Raw genomic sequence first — 18,384 nt, forward strand, 5'->3', positions numbered from 1 at the left:
TTTCAAATGTAAAATTAGAGTAAGATACAATGAAAAATATTACATAATAAAATTAAGATTCTCTTTGGTTATATATTTAATTTTATATTGACATATAACTATCTCCCTAATTCATTACGAAGTAGCTGCTAAAATGTCTTTACTCTAATTAAGTTTGGAATTTCTGAAAAAAAAAAAAAAGAAAAAGAAAAAAAAAAGTTTGGAATTTCTACCTATCCTAAAGGCTGCTGTTAAAAAAAAAAAAAAGTGACTTCATTGGCCTCAAAATATTAACACTTAAGATATGCAGCATGGAAGGAAGAAAGAAATCTTATACATGAATTCCATAAATATGAAGGTTAAATTTCACCACATAATGAGATTATATCCTCAAAGTATATATGATCATTAAAAATTTATTTTTTATGTTGCCAATTTTAATTTTTTTTTTCATTTATTTATGATAGTCACACAGAGAGAGAGAGAGGCAGAGACACAGGCAGAGGGAGAAGCAGGCTCCATGCACCGGGAGCCTGACGTGGGACTCGATCCCGGGTCTCCAGGATCGAGCCCTGGGCCAAAGGCAGGCGCTAAACCGCTGCGCCACCCAGGGATCCCTATATTGCCAATTTTAAATACAGTTTTATTTAAGGCATTGCATTTTCCACTTAACAACACAGTGCTTATAAAGTGCAATGTTTATTTCCTTTCCCTGTGCACATATTCCATATTTAAGTATCAAGAATGTCCAGTATATTTACTATAGCAGCTTGACTTTAAAACTGCCATGAATTTGCTACAAATTTGGCTCCTTCAAATGTGTGGAACAATGCTAGACCTGTCATCAGGTTGGCTTAATCAACTTCTTCAATGGTAGGCCCAGAGGAGGCACCACCAGAGGGAGGAGCTCCACCACCAGGAAAGCCTCCAGGCATTCCTCCTGGCATGCCTCTTGCACTCTGGTATAGCTTCGTAATGATGGGGTTGCAGACTTTCTCCAACTTTTTCTGCTGATGTTCAAATTCTTCCTTCTCTGCAGTCTGGTTCTTATCGAGCCAGTTGATGATTTCATTGCACTTGTCAAGGATCTTCTGTTTGCCTTCATCATTGATTTTGCCCTGAAGTTTTTCGTCTTCAACAGTTGATTTCATGTTGAATGCATAAGACTCAAGTGAATTCTTGGAAGACACCTTGTCTCTCTACTTCTCATCTTCTGCTTTGCACTTCTCAGCTTCCTGGACCATGCGCTCAATGTCCTCCTTGCTCAAGTGGCCCTTGCTATTAGTGATGCTAATCTTGTTCTCTTTTCCTGTGCTCTTATCCACAGCAGACACATTGAGGATACCATTACCATCAATATCAAAACTGACTTCAATCTGAGGAATGCCATGAGGAGCAGGAGGTATGCCTGTGAGTTCAAACTTGCCAAGTAAGTTGTTATCCTACTACTATCCCATAGTAGCAGCTGAAAATACAATCACTGCTTGTGATAAGTATTTCATCCAGATACAAGTCTGAAAAATGATATTATCAATTTAGCATTTATAATAATCCTAAATATACTCAGTGCAGCTATCAACATATAACATCTGGAGAGTTTTTTGCTGACTAGAAAATCCATCTTTGTGGTTAGAGGCCTCCCAACCCCTCTGTGTATATGTATACATACACACCCACACAAATATACTCTGTCATCATTAAGTTTAATTTCCAGACATTGTACCCTTCATTTCAAATTCTTGGGGTTGAAAACTCACTATAATACCCATGTATTGACAACCTAGGTAGGGTCTACTGGATTTGAATCCCAGCTTCACACACCAGTTGTATAAACTTCACACACCAGAGTATAACAAGTCACATATTCTCTGAATGGTTTTCCTTCTCCATAATAATGGTTACTTTGTAGGTTTATATATGGAATAAAGAAACTATTTTTTTAACCAAAAGTATAGAATATAGTGCATAGTAGAGTCCAGAACACCAGTAAATACTGTCATACATAGTTTCACCTAACTAAATAATATCCTTTCTTTCCCAGGTTTTTCCTCCATTATTTGCCCCTTTCTACTGTCTTCCATCTTTTTTTAATCAATATCCTTTCTTAGCATGCCAAATAATGTGACTACAAGCATATATTTTTATTTATTTTACTCATGATAGTTTGTTTTACAACATAATTTCAAATATTAAAAGTTGATTAGTTCTTTTAAGACTTCCTGAAAAAAATATGTAATTTGGATTTTTTTCCAGTGATATTGAAAATTTTTTGTAGACTTGAAGTTGTACTAAATCTTTTATGCACAGCAGTAACTTAACTTCACAATTCTAGACTAGAGTATTTCCAACAGCAACAGTAATCCGGGTGCTGTTGGACTTCTCTTACTAGGGAGCAGAAATTGTAGTCTGCTTTCTCAGTACTCCTGTAGCCTTGGGTAAACCCTGCTGCTTTCTTGAAATCTCCTCCTACTCCTCCTGTTTGTTTTATCTTTCCATTTGTTCACTCTATCAGCAAACATTTTTGAAGAGACTTTGATGTGCCAATTACGGTGCTAAACACATAGGAAGTAATAGGCATAATCTTGAAATCAGCTGACAGAGCTAATGGCCTCATGAAGAGAAAACAAACTGTTCAATTTTATTGCAGACTTGTAAGAAATATAATGGGATAACCAAATTTTGCTATGGGGACTTTTAGGGGACACCTAACTTAGGTTTGTGAGGTTCAGGAAAGATTTCTCTAAAGAAGTAATGCTCAAGTTGAGAACTATCACAGAAGTGGGAAGAAACCAGGAAACCAGGGAGAATTTTTCTTCCAGCTTCTACTACCTCCCCAATACACTAAGTATTTTGGCCTTGGCCAAGAGACTTTACTCAGGTTCTAACACATCCTGGGTGACTTCAGTGTCCATGCAGAGGGCCCAAGCAATACCCAAACTTTTATTTTGCTACCCTCTCTACACTGGTGACCTTTGCCTACTTCCTTTTTTAAAACACCTGGACATACCAGTGACAAACCAGACAAAACATATTTCTCAGTATTTGTCTTTTGAATTCTCTGAATATTTACCATGTTGGTTTTCTGGATTTCATTCTCTTTCTCTACCAAAACAAAACAATACAAAGCAAGAAAAAAAATCCAATAACTCCTGATTTTTCTTACACATTCTGTTTAATCTCAGAAACCTTCTTTTTCTTTTGATTTTTTTTTCTTAGCCTAGCCCTTAAATGTTGCTAATCCTCAGGAATCTAATTCTTTTTCTTTCTTACTCTATATGCTCTTCAGCATATGGCTTCACTAATGATCTAAATACCAGTGATTCAAATGTCTATTTCTAGCTGAGATTTCTCCCTTGATTTCTAGACCTGTATTCATTTAAGCTACTAGGATATTTCTCTTGAACATATTACTGTGCCTCAAAGTGAAATTTGTCCAAGCTGTGATCTTACTCCCTATTCAAACTTCATCACATCTTGTTTTACATATTCATTTGTTCCCTATCTTTGAATAGTATCACTATTGACCTTGTATTTCAATTCAGAATGCTAGATAATGATCCTCACTTTTCCTTTCACTCGCCACCCACATAGAATTAATCACACTGCCCTAGATCTCACCTGTTTAGTATATCTAGAGGACAGCTACTTCTCACCAATCTTTTCATAACCTAGTTTAGGTGATGCCACTTCTTGTCAGTATTACATTATTTGTGATAGGTAGATTTTTATTCCCACTTATGTTTTGTCTTCCTTGTTAGATAATTATAGTTCCTGTAACATTAACCTCAGCCTTGGCCATTTGTGTAGCTTTGGTTAATAAACTGAGAATTAATACATGTGGCTTTAGTTTAGAAACCAGCCATCATGTGACTCAACCATCATTTTACCATTCTATTGTTAAGGTAAACACAGATAAAGAAAACACACAAAGCAAAAGTATATGAATAAGGTATACTCCCTAGTTGAGTGGAGCTGTAGACTATGGTCTGATATTGGGTAGGTTCACCACTAGGGTCCTTAGATGAGGGCACAGATGGTGTTCAGCAGCTGGACAAGGCTGTAAGCTGAGCTCTGCTGTAGGGCAGGGCTGGGTGGTACTATAGGTTGAGTTCCAAGGCTGACCAGGGTCACTGTTCAGGCTCCCTGGTTGTAAGAAGCCAGAGGCTATACTCAACAGTTGAAGAGCACTGCTGGCTTGGCTTCTTGCCCAAGCTCATCTGTAGGATGGGATTTGTAGCTGCCTAAGTTCTCTCATCATTTGACGCTAAAGGCTATACTCAGTAGGTGGGTGGTGGTATAAATTTTCTTCCTTGCCTGAATAGGGTAATATAATAGATTCCATGACCAAATCAGCTTGTGGCTAGGAACCCAGAACTTCTCACTAAGCTCTCTGGCCAGATGGGGCCACTTATTTGGCTCTGCAGATGGGACAGAGTCACTGGTTAGGAGCTCTGTTCAGGTGCCCCTGCAAGAAGGAATGTGGTCATCCAAGATCTGAGGGATGGTAGCAGTAAGCTCCTTCCACTTCTCTTTCTCTATTTTAACTCCAGTGGTCAGATCTTGCAGATTATCCCAGTGATCTATGTGAGATCCTACTCACATAGGAATATCCTGCAGGGATCTTGCCCATCTTGTGCCCCCCACCCAAAATCATAGCCCAGAGGGTATGTTTGCTTGGAGGAAGGGCAATGTAGTCAGAGTGTAGCTACTCTTCCTACCCACCTAACATGATCCTTTTCAATTTCTGTGGTTCAAGGGGATGGTTAAGCCTCAGCTTTGGGTCCTGGGGTTTTCACATTGGTGTCTTCTCTATAGATAATTGCTAGTTGGTTTTCTTGTGAGGGAGACTGAAATCAGGAATGACTTATGTCACCGTTTTGTTGATATCAGCCCAACAAGACTATTTTAATGTGAATATCCATTTGATATCATTTTTACTGTCCTGTACTTTTTTCCTATTGAACAATGCCCTTAACTATATGACTGTCAATTGTGTGGACCTCAAGCAAAGCTCTTATATTAAGCGAATTAGGTTACTAGGTTAGTATCAACTTAGGCACAATGATTTGTTTATCTATATAGGGTGTTATAAACTGAATTGTGTCCCTCCAAATTCATTAATTGAAACTTTAACCTCTAATATGACTGTATTTGGAGAAAGGGACTTTAAGGAGATAAATAAGTTAAATGAGGCTATAAGCATGGGAACAACAGAATTGATGTTCTTAAAGGAAAAGGAAGAGGTACCAGAGCTCATTCGTGCTCGCCTGCTCTCTCTCCCTCTCTCTCTCTCCCTATCTCTATGCTCACACACAGAGCAAAGGTCATGCAAGCACATTGTAAGAAGGTGGCCATTTATAAGACAGGAAGAAAGGTCTCATCAGAAATTAACCATGCTAATGCCTTCATTGTGGACTTTAAGCCTCCAGAACTATGAAATTAATTTGCTGTTTAACTCACTTTGTTGTATTCTTTTATCGAAGCTAAGTAGACTGATACATACGAGCATATTATCAAAGTACAGGGCATTAGAGTTTATGGACATTGAGGGAGATAGAGTAATCCTCTTTTTTTTTTTTTTTTTTAAGGATCACTATCTCTGAGTACAAATTCTTGGAGCTTCTAGAAGCCCTAACCCTGATACAGTGGTTCAGAAAGCCTACTAATATATATCAAAACTGATTGATGACACACCAAGATGGGGCAAGGAAAGAGGGAATAGAGACACAGAGATAGAGAGCTGATGTATTGTTTAAACTTCTGGATCCAATCATGTCAGAAGCCAATGATACTACTTGATTTCTTAGTTATGTGAAACAGTAAATTACCCTTCCTTTCCTTTCCTTTCCTTTCTTCCTTCTGTCTTGTTTTATTTTGTTTTGTTAAACTGATTTTTAAGTTGAATTTCTATCTCCTAAAATCAAAGGAGTCATGACTTGTATATAATTATTCTGTTTCAATAAGGTCTCCCTTATGTAATCTAAATAAGAATAGATAATGAGAGCAGAGAACGAATTGACTTAGCTCACAAAAACAAGAGCAGTATATATATATTTAGAAAGGATGAGATGAGTGAGCTTCATAACACAATCTTACATGATGTTTGGATTTACTGAAATAAATTCAAATATTGGTGAGGGAATAAAAGAAAAGAAGAATTCTAATAGAATAAGACTTTGTATCTAAAATGGCACATTTATGGTAGTTCTCTGAATTTGGAAAACATGGGTCAAAATTATTTTAAGCTTTAAACACATTTCTTTCGGCACTCTTACCATTAAAGGGGGAAAGCTCCTTTTCAGCATTTTTTATACAATGAATAACTTTCTATGCCATTATTCACCATTCATTAAGGCTACTAAATAATTGCTTTATTTGCATAATGATACAATGTCCACCTTTATGGATATTCAATGCATCCATATTAATAGGATCAGTATCAAAAAAGAAGAAAAAAACAATGATTTGCAAATGGTGAAACAAATTTACAAAGACCTGTACCAATTTCCTTTTAATTCCCTAAACCAAAGCACAGATTTTGAAACAATGAATATGGTTTTTAAACCTCTACAATAAATAAGCAATCATGAAATTCACCGGCAAATTACTACTACTAATGTTTAGTATGTGCTCACTACATACCCCTCATGATTTTAAGGGCTTTAAATATTTTAACTCCATCAATTCTCACAACACTCCTGATTAAGGTATTATCTCTACAGATGAGGATGTTGAGTTGTAGAAACCCCCAAACCTTGCAAAATCACACACTTGACATAACTAAGACTTGATTCTTAGCAGTCTAAAAATAAGTTATTTTACTCAATATACAATGAGGTCTCTAAAAGTCTAGTGCATTCCTTTTATTTTACAGCTGGAGAAATGAAGGCCAAGTGAGAATAAATATCTAACAAAGGTCACATTTTCAGGTAATGATGAAACTATGACAGAAACTTCCAATACCCAGATTCCCAATTCTGAACTCTTCCTACTACTATGTCTCTTATAAGCAAAATTCTCCAAACTAAGATATACGGTGATTTCAGTCAAGTAGGGATCTAAAATGTATTACAATTTTTTAAAATATTTTATTTATTTATTGAGACACAGAGAGAGAGAGAGGGGCAGAGACACAAGGCAGAGGGAGAAGCAGGCTCCATGCAGGGAACCTGACGTGGGACTCAATCCCAGATCTCCAGGATCACACCCCTGGCTGCAGGCAGCACTAAACCACTGTGCCACTGGGGCTGCCCTAAAATGTATTACAATTTAAACATGGTGAGCCACATTCAACTCAGACAAAACTACTTTCTCCAAAATCCCTGTCTTGTATGTTTCTGGGTAGGGTGGGCAACAAGGAGATTCTTCTACAAGATTTTGAGAAAGGAAGTGAAACAGTAACCATTTTGTGGCTTGCACACAGTGTCACAGATCTGTCTACTGACCTCATTCCTGTGAATCTATTGCTGGGTCTGCAACTATTCTGCCTTTCCTTGAATCCTCCTTCAGCTTCTCTGACTTCTGGGCCAGGTATGTGTTTAGCTACATCACAAGAAACTAGCTTCTGTTGAGTACCCATACCAAAGATTGCAGAGGCAACAATAACTAACAAAAGTTTCTCTGTTCCCATAGGGTTCTAGGTTGTTCTTAAGCTCCCTGACTTTATATGTATTTTCCATTCCTAACTGCCTTTCAGCCATTCCTGTCATTATGCAGTGGGTTGATGAATAAAGTGCCCATTATGATAAGGACAAAAATTATTTACAGGGTCAGCTACATGGATATCCACTTACCTAAGTCAATCTTTCTAGAGCCACTCCTGAATGACCTTTATGCCAACAGAAGAAACCAACACTGTACCCCCATTATGGCACCACTTCCTGAAGGATCAGTCAGCTATCTGCTGGCAGGTTGATCATATTGGACTTCTTCCAGCATGGTTGTTACAAAGCTTTGTTCTTACTGAAATAGACATGACTATTGATATAGATGTTGCCGCTCCACTTAGCAATGCATCTCCCAGATGGGATCACAGATTTTCTGGATATCTTATTATCCACAGTATTCCAAATAGCATCACTTCTGACCAAGGAACTCATATCACAGAGAAAAAAAATTAAAAAAAAAACCAGGGACATACCCATTGTTGTAGGATTTACAGGTTTATCATGTTCTCCATCATGCGGAAGCAGTTAGCTTGATGGAGTGATGGAATGGCCTGTTGGGGTCTTAATTACAGAACCAATTAGGTAGAAACATCTTGCAGGGCTAGAGCAATGTACTCCAGGATAAACTATATGCATGAAATCAGCATCCATTGTTTTCAGTTGTACTTAGGATAACTATATCATGTTAGGTAGAAGCTTGACTTTGTCATTATCTTTATTTGGAAGCTAAGCATGATTTAATGAGATGCTTATTGGTGCCAAGTTGATACGGAGTGGATTATTTTGGCTCTACAATGTGCCAAGGTGGCTATGCTGAACTACATTTCCCAGAAAACTTTTCCCTATATGTCTCCCCTTAGGGCGGGGAAAGAAAGTCCTTGAAGGTGACTTAGAAGGTGAAAATAAACACTATTTTGTAGTTTACACATTTTGTTCTTGCTCTGGTTCCTCAGCTTATTGGCATGAGACAGCAGGTGGGGCTACTACCACTACTCCTTCCCTTTTACTTTCCTTCATCTTTTCTAACTCTTGGGTCAGGTGCTTCTGCTTAGCCACCTTCTGCAGGGCTCTTATACCACCAATGTTGGAGGTAACAAGAAATGGCATGAGTTTTACTGGGATTATAGTTGTACTTGTGGGTTCCAGATTGGTTTTGGTTTCCCCCACTCTACAACCATCTTCCCTTCCTACTGTCTTCCCTATGGACTTCAGGCTTCAGCAACAGAAGCAAGTGTCACAGCCTTAAAGACACTGTTTTACCAACACCCACAATTGCATACTGTCAAATCTTTGTAGCAAATTTATTCCTATATCATATGTATTTATCTGTTTCTATCTATGTATCTACCTATACATGCACTTATATATGCATCTGTCTCTCTCTCTTTCCATCCAAATATCTTCACTAGTTCTGTTTCTGATTGAACTCTGACTGATACACACAGATAATACATAAATTCAATTCAACTAAGATGACTTCATAAAATATTTCTATAAAATTGTTAATATTAAAAACATACAAAAATATGGATTATTTGGCCAATACAATAATGATTATATTCCACTACCTCTACAATGTCTCATTTTGTCAATACAGATATATCAATTATTTTTTTCAAATTGAAAAGCATAATTAAATTTATTGATGACTTGAACTAATAGGAACCAGTTTGGTAAAAACATCTTTACATATAACATATGTAAATATATCTCTAAGGAGACTGTCACCATTTTAATAGCATACATTTCAGAGCAATATCTCATTTTCTGTGCTCAGTTCAGTTATATGAAATAAATATCATTAATAAGGCTGTTTTATAGAATAAGGAAACTGAAATTTCAAATTGTTCACTTTCCTCCAAATCACATAGGAAGTGAAAGGATACTTTGAATACAAAATACTTAATTCCATATCTTGCTCACTTATGTTCAAAATGCTACATTCTATTTAGAATAATTTTTTTTGGATTTTTAAAATTCTTGAATTAATTAAGTAAGGGATTTATTAATTGATGAGTTTTGTTATGGGAATTAAATATAACATTGCATGAAGCCTGAAGGTTATAGGTCTTCAATATGTGTGTTTGGCAAATCTTAGTTGTTGATGTGATGATTATCATTATTAATATTTTAATCTAATTGGCTTTATGCATCATGTCATGTATATTCAATAACACTGTAAACTTAGCATACCAGAGGGCAGCAAATTTGCCCCACATCAGTTCTTTAAGCTTAAACTGACTGGACTGAACTACTTGACAACTGTGTCCTTGATAAAATTAAGTTTTAAAAGCTTTGGTTCCCTCATCCATAATATGGATATAGTAACAATAGTTACCTTATAGTGTCATTGCTTGATTTTCATTCATAGAAAAATGGGAAGCCATTAAAGTGTATTAAGAAGGAGAATTTCGGGCAGCCCAGGTCGCTCAGTGGTTTAGCACCGCCTTCAGCCTAGAGCATGATCCTGGAGACCCAGGATTAAGTCCTGCATCGGGTTCCCTGCATGGAGCCTACTTCTCCCTCTGCCTGTGTTGTGTCTCTGCCTCTATCTCTCTCTGTGTGTATCTCATGAATAAAAAAATAAAATCTTTAAAAAAAAAAAAAAGGAGAATTTCTATTTGCCCTTGTAAAAGAATGCTCTGTCTTCTTGCGAAGAACGGATGGTTGAGACTAAAGCAGAGATGTGAAAAATAATTAACAAGCTATAGCATGTTCAGGGGAGTAGTGCCATCTTTGACTAGGATGGTGTGTCAGTGGAATTGTGGTTTTATGGTAGAATTCACAGGACTTGGTGGTAAGTGGAGAATAAAAGAAGGAAGTTTAAAAAGATACCCAGGTTTCTAGATTAAGCAACAGGGTAGATGACGTAGCTACAAACTGAGAATGTAAAGAATAGAAAAGAAGCTTATTTTGGTAGTTGTGATGGTCAGAGGTATACAGAAACAAACTTCCTCCCCTTCCTTCGATTGCTTCCTAGTGTACGGATTTCATTTATCTGCTTCATTTTTATGAATATCTATATTACTCAAGTCTGAGAGTCTAACAGAATAGGCTTGTGGACAGAATGTCATGAGAGGGTCATTTTAATAAATGCTCAAATCTTTAAAAAAAACTCCTTTTATTGGATATCTATCTTTAAACAATCTTATAGGCCTTGCTCTCTAATTTATTATTAATTTCTTTGAGACATAAACAAATATTTCTGTAACAACCCAATTCTATTGTTTTAACATCACCTCTATTGTAGAGAGCGGTGACACTTCTATATGAAAGAATGATTTACACTCTTTGCTTTAAATTTAAAACTTTTCTGCAGCCTCTAGCCAGATTGGTGCCCAAATAGTATTTAGGGTACATTTTTTCTCTCTCTTAGGTAGTTTTTCACCGCTCCAGCCACTCCTACAAAATTTGAAAAATGTCCCAAAATATGCAAGTGCTTGGATTACCCCCATACTTGTAAATAAAATGACTCTTTGACAACAACGAACAAATTTTAATATTTATTTATTTGAGAGAGAGAGAGGTGAGCATGAGCCAGAGGAGCAGAGATACTCAAGCTCAAGACTCCATGCTAGCATGGAGCCTGACCTGGGGCTCGACCTCACAACCCTGAGATCAGGACCTGATCCCAACCAAAAGTAAGATGCCTAACTAATTGTGCCACCCAGGCACCCCAACAAAAAGATCTTTAAACAATCTGATAGGTATGTATTTCAGACGTATATGTATTCCAGAAGTGGCATGTGGCATGGTATGAAAAGTATATATAGGAATCAGTGGAAATTTAGACTTAAAGTGAAGTCCACAGAGAATTTTTCAGCATATTCTCTGAGCAAAAATTAGGAAATATATTCAACTTGAGAAAAACAATATCAAGCAAGAAATCATGAAAGTAAAACATAACATACCGTCTTTAAAAATCTAGATAGTTTTTTTCTGCATATACTTGATCATAGCATTTAGCTATTTAATGAGTATAATTTTGATTATTTTCTTGATGAGACTATGACCATCTTGATGCCAAAGATTATAAAATTTAATTTTACATACATTATTCTTAGACGAAATGGATGTTCAAGAAGCACCTGTTGACAAGATGAAGTGTAGAATGAGATTTGATAGTATTAGAAGTTTTATATATTCAGTTACTGCTGCTGACATGTCAGTAGCATGAAACAGCTTGTAATTGTCAGGATGATATTATTTGTCATTTGTTAAATGAAGTACTAGCTTGGCTTAGAGTTTCTTGCACTGTTTTCTGTAGGGTGATGGAACATTTGGAGTTTATCAGCCAGTATGGATAAATTTATCATTGGGTATAACCCTTTCTGGGTCATTCAGGTGTAGGTTAAAAAGAAAAATGACTATAATGCTGGTGAGAGGTATATTTGTTTGGCAGCCCTCATGCTGAACTCAATGTACTGAAAGTAAAGGATGCAGGCAATAGCCTTGAGTCCAAGCTTCCAGGGAACCCTTTACCCCATTGCTCCTTGCTCCTGACCTCACATTCATCTTAAGAGGTGAAGCAAGAGTTCGTGTCCCTGGCTCCTTCAAACTTGGAATTATAGCCCAACTCCCAGTCAGGCTGTCAATTACTGCCAATTTACAGGGCTAAGGGAAAAGGCTTTATGGCCTCTTACAAGCAGAAAAAGAAAAGAAAGAGAAAAAATGTGAGGTGAATATGAGCTTGGGAGATGCTATCAATATGCATATTTTGCTTTGCCATTAATTTCCTAAAGCTCTCTGCCTTGTAAAAATCAGCTATCACACTGACAGCTAAAGGAAAAATATTACAGAGCATTTGGTATTCAAATATCAGTTGGATAAATTGTAACTTTCCCCAAAATGAAGCCTATAAACCAATGGATCTCAATCTTTAATGCATATTAGAATCATCTGGAAGGCTGTTAATGCACCCCCAGAAATTCTGACTCATGAGATCTAGGATGGCATTGGACAATTTGCATTTCAAACAAATCCCCAAATGAGGATGATACTACTGATCAAGACACCACAATTCAGGAATCACTGCTTCAGCCAAAATTCAGTTTTAAGATCATTTTGTTCATCAGTTGATATAAACACTGCACATGCACTTTTAACCTTAAAACAAACAAACAAACAAACAAACAAACAAACAAAAACTCTGTGAAAGAGGTATTAAATGCAATGGAAGAAAGGTGCATTACAAGAACTGAATCCACAGGACAGAACAGCCTTTTCATTGTCCACACATATTCTAGAAGAAAATGAGGATGAATAAGATGATAGGCATGCCTGACATTAAAGAAAAGCTTATCCGTGCCTAATGCAATAGAAAATGTGTTTAAGAACAATTCACAGGCATAAGAGTCTGACCCTTCCGTGAGCCAAGTTCACGAAGTCCTTAGCTGTTGGCTGAATACGTGCAAATAAAGTACAATAGGTGATGAAACAGGTCTATGTCATGTAAAATGTGACATACTTTCTACTATTCTCAGAGTTAAAAAACGGAGTGTTTGACCTAGACTTAAGTTTCTTTTTTATTCTTTTTTACAAATCTATCTTCCCTCTTCAAGAAGTTAACCCAGTTGTATAGATACAGGCTATATGGATAGGTAAACTGATTTTAAAAAATGATACGCTCACATTTTTAGAAGGTGATACTAGCTTGACATCAGTCGTGATCAATTGGAGAAATTTTGACCCCCAGAGAATATTTGGCAATGTCTGGAAATATTTTTGATTGTCACAATTGGGGAGGCACTACTGACATCTAGTGGGTAGAGGCCAAAGATTCTGCTAAAACATTTTATAATGCAAAAGACACCCCCACCGCCACCCCCACCCCAAACTCCACAGAGGATCATCCAGACCAACATGTCAGTAGTGCTAAAGTTGAGAAACCCCAATTTATACCCAGGAAATAAATGGACTGAAGAGAATTCATCTGTTCACATGCATTGCCACAGATGTGAAAGAAATAGGATTGGACTATGGTATAGAGGATTAGAAAATCTCCAGAAATTTGTTCACACCATGCTTCAACCTCATGGTTATAGATCTGGCATCTTGCAATCTTACATATGCAACCTTACACATGAAATTAATATACTAGATTATGAAATTAAATTCCCATATCAATATAGAGTATAATTTACCTATTTCTTTTTCTTTTTTTCTTTTTTCTTTTTTTCATTTCAATAGGTATTATCGAAGGTATAAGATTCTGATTGACACTTATATTCTGCTGGTGGTGGCACTGATGGCCACTCTCCTAATAGCGCTTCTAGGACTGATAGTCAAAAAAAAATCACAGACACAAATCTTTCCAAATTTACTCAAGCAATCCAATTTGTCTTTTGTAATGAAGTTGGCATATTTAAAAAAATCATAAACAGAAATTGCTCAAATGAAAGTATTTGAATAGTCTTCTCAACAGTTTTTTTTTCATGCTTCAGTGATAGTGATTCTTTTTATCAGTCACAGTAAAAGTAAATCAATATTTATGTAATCCAAGAAATCTGACTAATGCTAGGAATTACTGAATAGACAATTACATTTCAAATGCAAAATTTAACAAAATAGTGGTATAATACAGGAAGCAAATGAAGTAGCAATACAGTAAAACCAAGTGCATTTCAAAGAGCCCACTGATTTGAAGCTTTTCCATAATCTGTTTTCAAACCTTCTTTTGATATTCATAAATTCAAATTAGATAATAGAATTGATGAAAGAAATAAAAGATGTCTTAAAGGTATCATCTTTTAACATAATATTCTTGGGTAGTTTATGACTACAATCAGAGTGGCAGCTTTATCTACTTCAACAGTGAGCTTCAGGGAACAAGGTTGAAAAGTATGTTCATGAGGAAATATGTCAAGTTCATTAAATGCTTAACATATCATAAGTAAAGAGTTATTTTTTATAAAGGCATGCATATTTCTCCTCTATTTCAAATTCTAACATACATTTATTAATCTAAAATACTTCCTTTCCTATTGTGGAATTGGAAAAACAATATGATTCAATAAAATCATCCTTTCAATTTACTTATTTGGTGATTGTAGTTGTCAAATTAATTTGATAACTTATTCATATAACATTCAGCACAGGACCCAGATTCCATAAGTAATAGATAAACTGCTGAGTCATACCACTTTTTTAAAAGATTTTATTTATTTATTCATGTGAAAGAGAGAGAGAGAGAGAGAGAGAGAGGCAGAGACACAGGCAGAGGGAGAAGCAGGCTCCGTGCAGGGAACCTGATGCAGGACTCAATCTGGGGGCTCCAGGATCATGCCAAACTGCTGAGCCACCCAGGGATCCCCCATACCACTTTTTACATGATTTCACTTATTTATAAATTTGTATTTTTCTATATGTGTATGCAAATCAATATATAGTTCTTCACATTATTCTTTTTCTAAAATCTTAAGTTCCTTTTATTACCTATAAGAAAATTGTGTAATAGATTTTATTTAAGCATCCATTCTCTTGATAATTTTTTAATGTTCCTTCCCTCTCCCTCCCTACCTTCCTTCCTGCCTTCCTAGGGGCTCTCCCAGGCACTTCAGATGGCCAACTCTGAATTGTCTGCCACTTTCCTAGGTTTAGCACTGACATTCCATGTATGTTTGAAAGGATAAACCTATATAGAAAGTTTTATAAACTTTCACTCCAGCTAGTTATAATGTCAAGAGTTTTGTAATTCTATACATAGAACATCAGAGAAAACATCATATGTATGTAAGTTTACAGAGCAAAAGCAATTCCAAATACATTGATCCAAATAATCCTGAAGCTGAGTTCTATGAAATCTTTGGACGCAAGTTTTCTTAAACCTTTTGTTCTAAATATCAAAAAAGAGATACAGGAATTACAGTTAACTCAAAATCATGGATTCTGAGCTCGTGATCTCAGGTTATATATTCTGTTCAGTATCCTCTGTATTTATTTACATTTTCTCTGGCCTCCAAACCTGCAGTTTGCAGTATGGAAATTGTCACAACCAGGTTTTTGTATTCTACCCAGAGAGTCCATGTCTTACAGATTCTAGGTTTACTCTCTTTCTAAATCTTAACTGTTCTCCTACTAGACACATCTAAAATCACCATGAACTCACAGGAAAATACAGAAACACAATATATGGCAGACTCAGTAATGGAACAGTTGAACATTCATTACAAAGTCAGATGAGTTCTTTGTCATTTAAGGAGACAGAAGAGACTGACATTAAAATGCAGTTCATTAAAAGTGAATTTTAGCCTGGTCATTTACAGTGCCAAAACATCTGGAGACCATTCTAATTTATACTGGAGTGCCTTCAAATATATTTGAACTCCTAACAAAACACGAGGGAATTGGTAAGTATAAAGCTTTGGGTTTTGTACTGAAGTGACTTATCTATTTGTTTTTTAGAATGCTGCAATATATCAGCCTAAGCACCCTTCAGCACAAACTCAGTTATGCTCTTTAAAAGTGTTATATTTTCTCCTCACCCTTCAATTTTTACCTTAACATCTTTGCTAAAATATGTATTGATAAATAGTTCAGGAAAATAAGTGGTTAAGAAAGGTGAACGAAGCTCCACCTCCAACACAGGCACAGATTGCTCATCCTTAATCTAAATAAGACAGAGAATCAGAGCTCAGTAAGGGGACATGGTGCAAAGGCGCAAGTGAATCTGATGCACCAGATGGCTGCACCCAAACTGTCCCTTCTTGTTCCTCGTAAAGCTAATTTATCAAAGTACTGCAAACAACAGTCATGTTTTCCTCTCCAACATTTGAAATGAGGCTGTTTATTTACATACTATATAGCACCTTTAGCTTTCACATTTTTTTTGTCCCTCATAATAACTTTTTGGATAATTAAGTGGCAGCTCTTTAAAGGTGAAAGGAATCTTACAGTGAGATTTGAGGAGTATGTGAGTCACAGTGAGATAACTGCCAATTCGTAAGAAAAAAAAAATCACTTAGGCAAGGACCAAAGGCTGTTTTACTTCCAGTTCCTTTTGAGTGGTAACGTATAACCTTTTTATTCTCCTAATATCTCTTGTTTTACCAAGAGAAAAACACAGGAAACAAAAACATCACAACCAGATCTTACTAACAGTTTTAGCACCCAGTTTCAAATTTTATCTTAATGCTAATGGTGAAGACTTTCCTGGTCTTACCAGTCAAAATAAATCAATCCTTTCTGTTTTCACTCACTGGTCTACTCAGCCTCAACTGATTAATTTCCGTCTGCCCGGGATAAAAGCATACACCATCCTTCCTAATTTCAAACAGTTTACGTGTTACTCAAAGGCAGAGACTTTGGGACTTCAGTGTATATACCTAATACTATGTACAATGGCTTACCTAGGACAAGGTCCTCAATGAATGAATGCATGAGATTAGGCACAGTAGGTAGATGATCATCAGAGGCATCAGAGTCAGTGAAGGATTATCCTTGCTTCTTATTTTATATGTAGTGTCATTTACATTTACAGTTGAAAAGGAGTTTCAGTTGCATGTGTATATTCCCCTTCCCACTATTTTGTTTACAAACACATTGGAATTCATCATAAACTCCTTCACATTTACTGATTCATCATAAATTCATTCATTCATTTGACAAATACCTATTGCTAAGTGTGCTTTCATATAACAAGCACCTTACACCTTACTTGTACTATGTCTCATAAATAAAAGGAACATAATCCTGATTTCAATCCAGATCTCTCTCTGAAACTTGGTATCTTTAATCTCTATCATTTTTTGTCTGCCCAAACTTAAGGCTGATTCCAGTTATCAAAACATAGGCTGAGTCAAATTAATTCCTTGTATATTTTGTTTGTGACAACTGAAATTTATATTCATATGTTTCTTATTTTTCTTTTCCTTCTGCTTTAAGTTATTTCTTCTGTAATTCCTTTCTAATGTTAAAGATGACACAAAGTCAGTTTATAAAATATTCTTAAATATGGCAGTAAATATTATATCTATTTGTACCCATATACAGAGCTGATATTGGTCTGGAGCATGCCAAAACAAATAAACCTCGTGGTTATAACGGTCTTCAATTCCTACTGTCTAGTGCATATGCTATACCATTTTATATAGAAATCTCCCCTGACCAAAAGTCTCATACAGAGCCTTGTGACCAGGCTGCCCCAGGGGAACCAAGACTAACCTAATTTCCCACTGTCAGTGTGGCACTCATGGGGCCATTTGCCAACCTGGGGCAGACAAGGCAAGACTAATTAAGTAGTGGGATGCCTGTATGGCTCAGTTGCTTAAGCATCTGCCTTTGGCTCAGGTCATGGTCCCAGGGTCCTGGGATTGAGTCCCGAGTCAGGCTCTATGCTCAGCAAGGAGCCTGCTTCACCCTTTCCTCCCTACTTGTGTTCTCTATTGCTCTCTCTCTCTCTCATACTTTTTTTCTTTCAAATAAATAAGTAAAATATTAAAAAAAGAAGACAGAGTCATATAATACACATTTTTACTTTTACTTTCATTGCACTTTTCTTCAGGTAAACACACCTATTTTTCCTACAGAGAAAGACCTCTTTTATATTGCGTGAAGGATTGCTAGGATATCTGCTCTATCAGTCTCCTCTATTTCCTGCCAAAGGGTGGGCTTGTTCAAACATAGCCAATCTAATTGTCACTCAAAGAAATCTGAATCTTAAACAAAGAGAGAAAAATTAAAAATAATTAAAGAGTTTGTCTGACTGGCAATGCTCTGGCAATACTGTGTGTTAGTTTCT

General features: G+C 36.3%; 1 pseudogene; it reads right to left on the minus strand.

Moving 5' to 3' along the window:
- Window positions 1-602: 602 nt before the first annotated feature.
- On the minus strand, window positions 603-3,052 carry LOC119871590 (annotated as a pseudogene).
- Window positions 3,053-18,384: the final 15,332 nt, after the last annotated feature.

This window comes from Canis lupus, chromosome 4 (genome assembly GCF_011100685.1).
Source record: "Canis lupus familiaris isolate Mischka breed German Shepherd chromosome 4, alternate assembly UU_Cfam_GSD_1.0, whole genome shotgun sequence".
Classification (NCBI taxonomy): domain Eukaryota; kingdom Metazoa; phylum Chordata; class Mammalia; order Carnivora; family Canidae; genus Canis; species Canis lupus.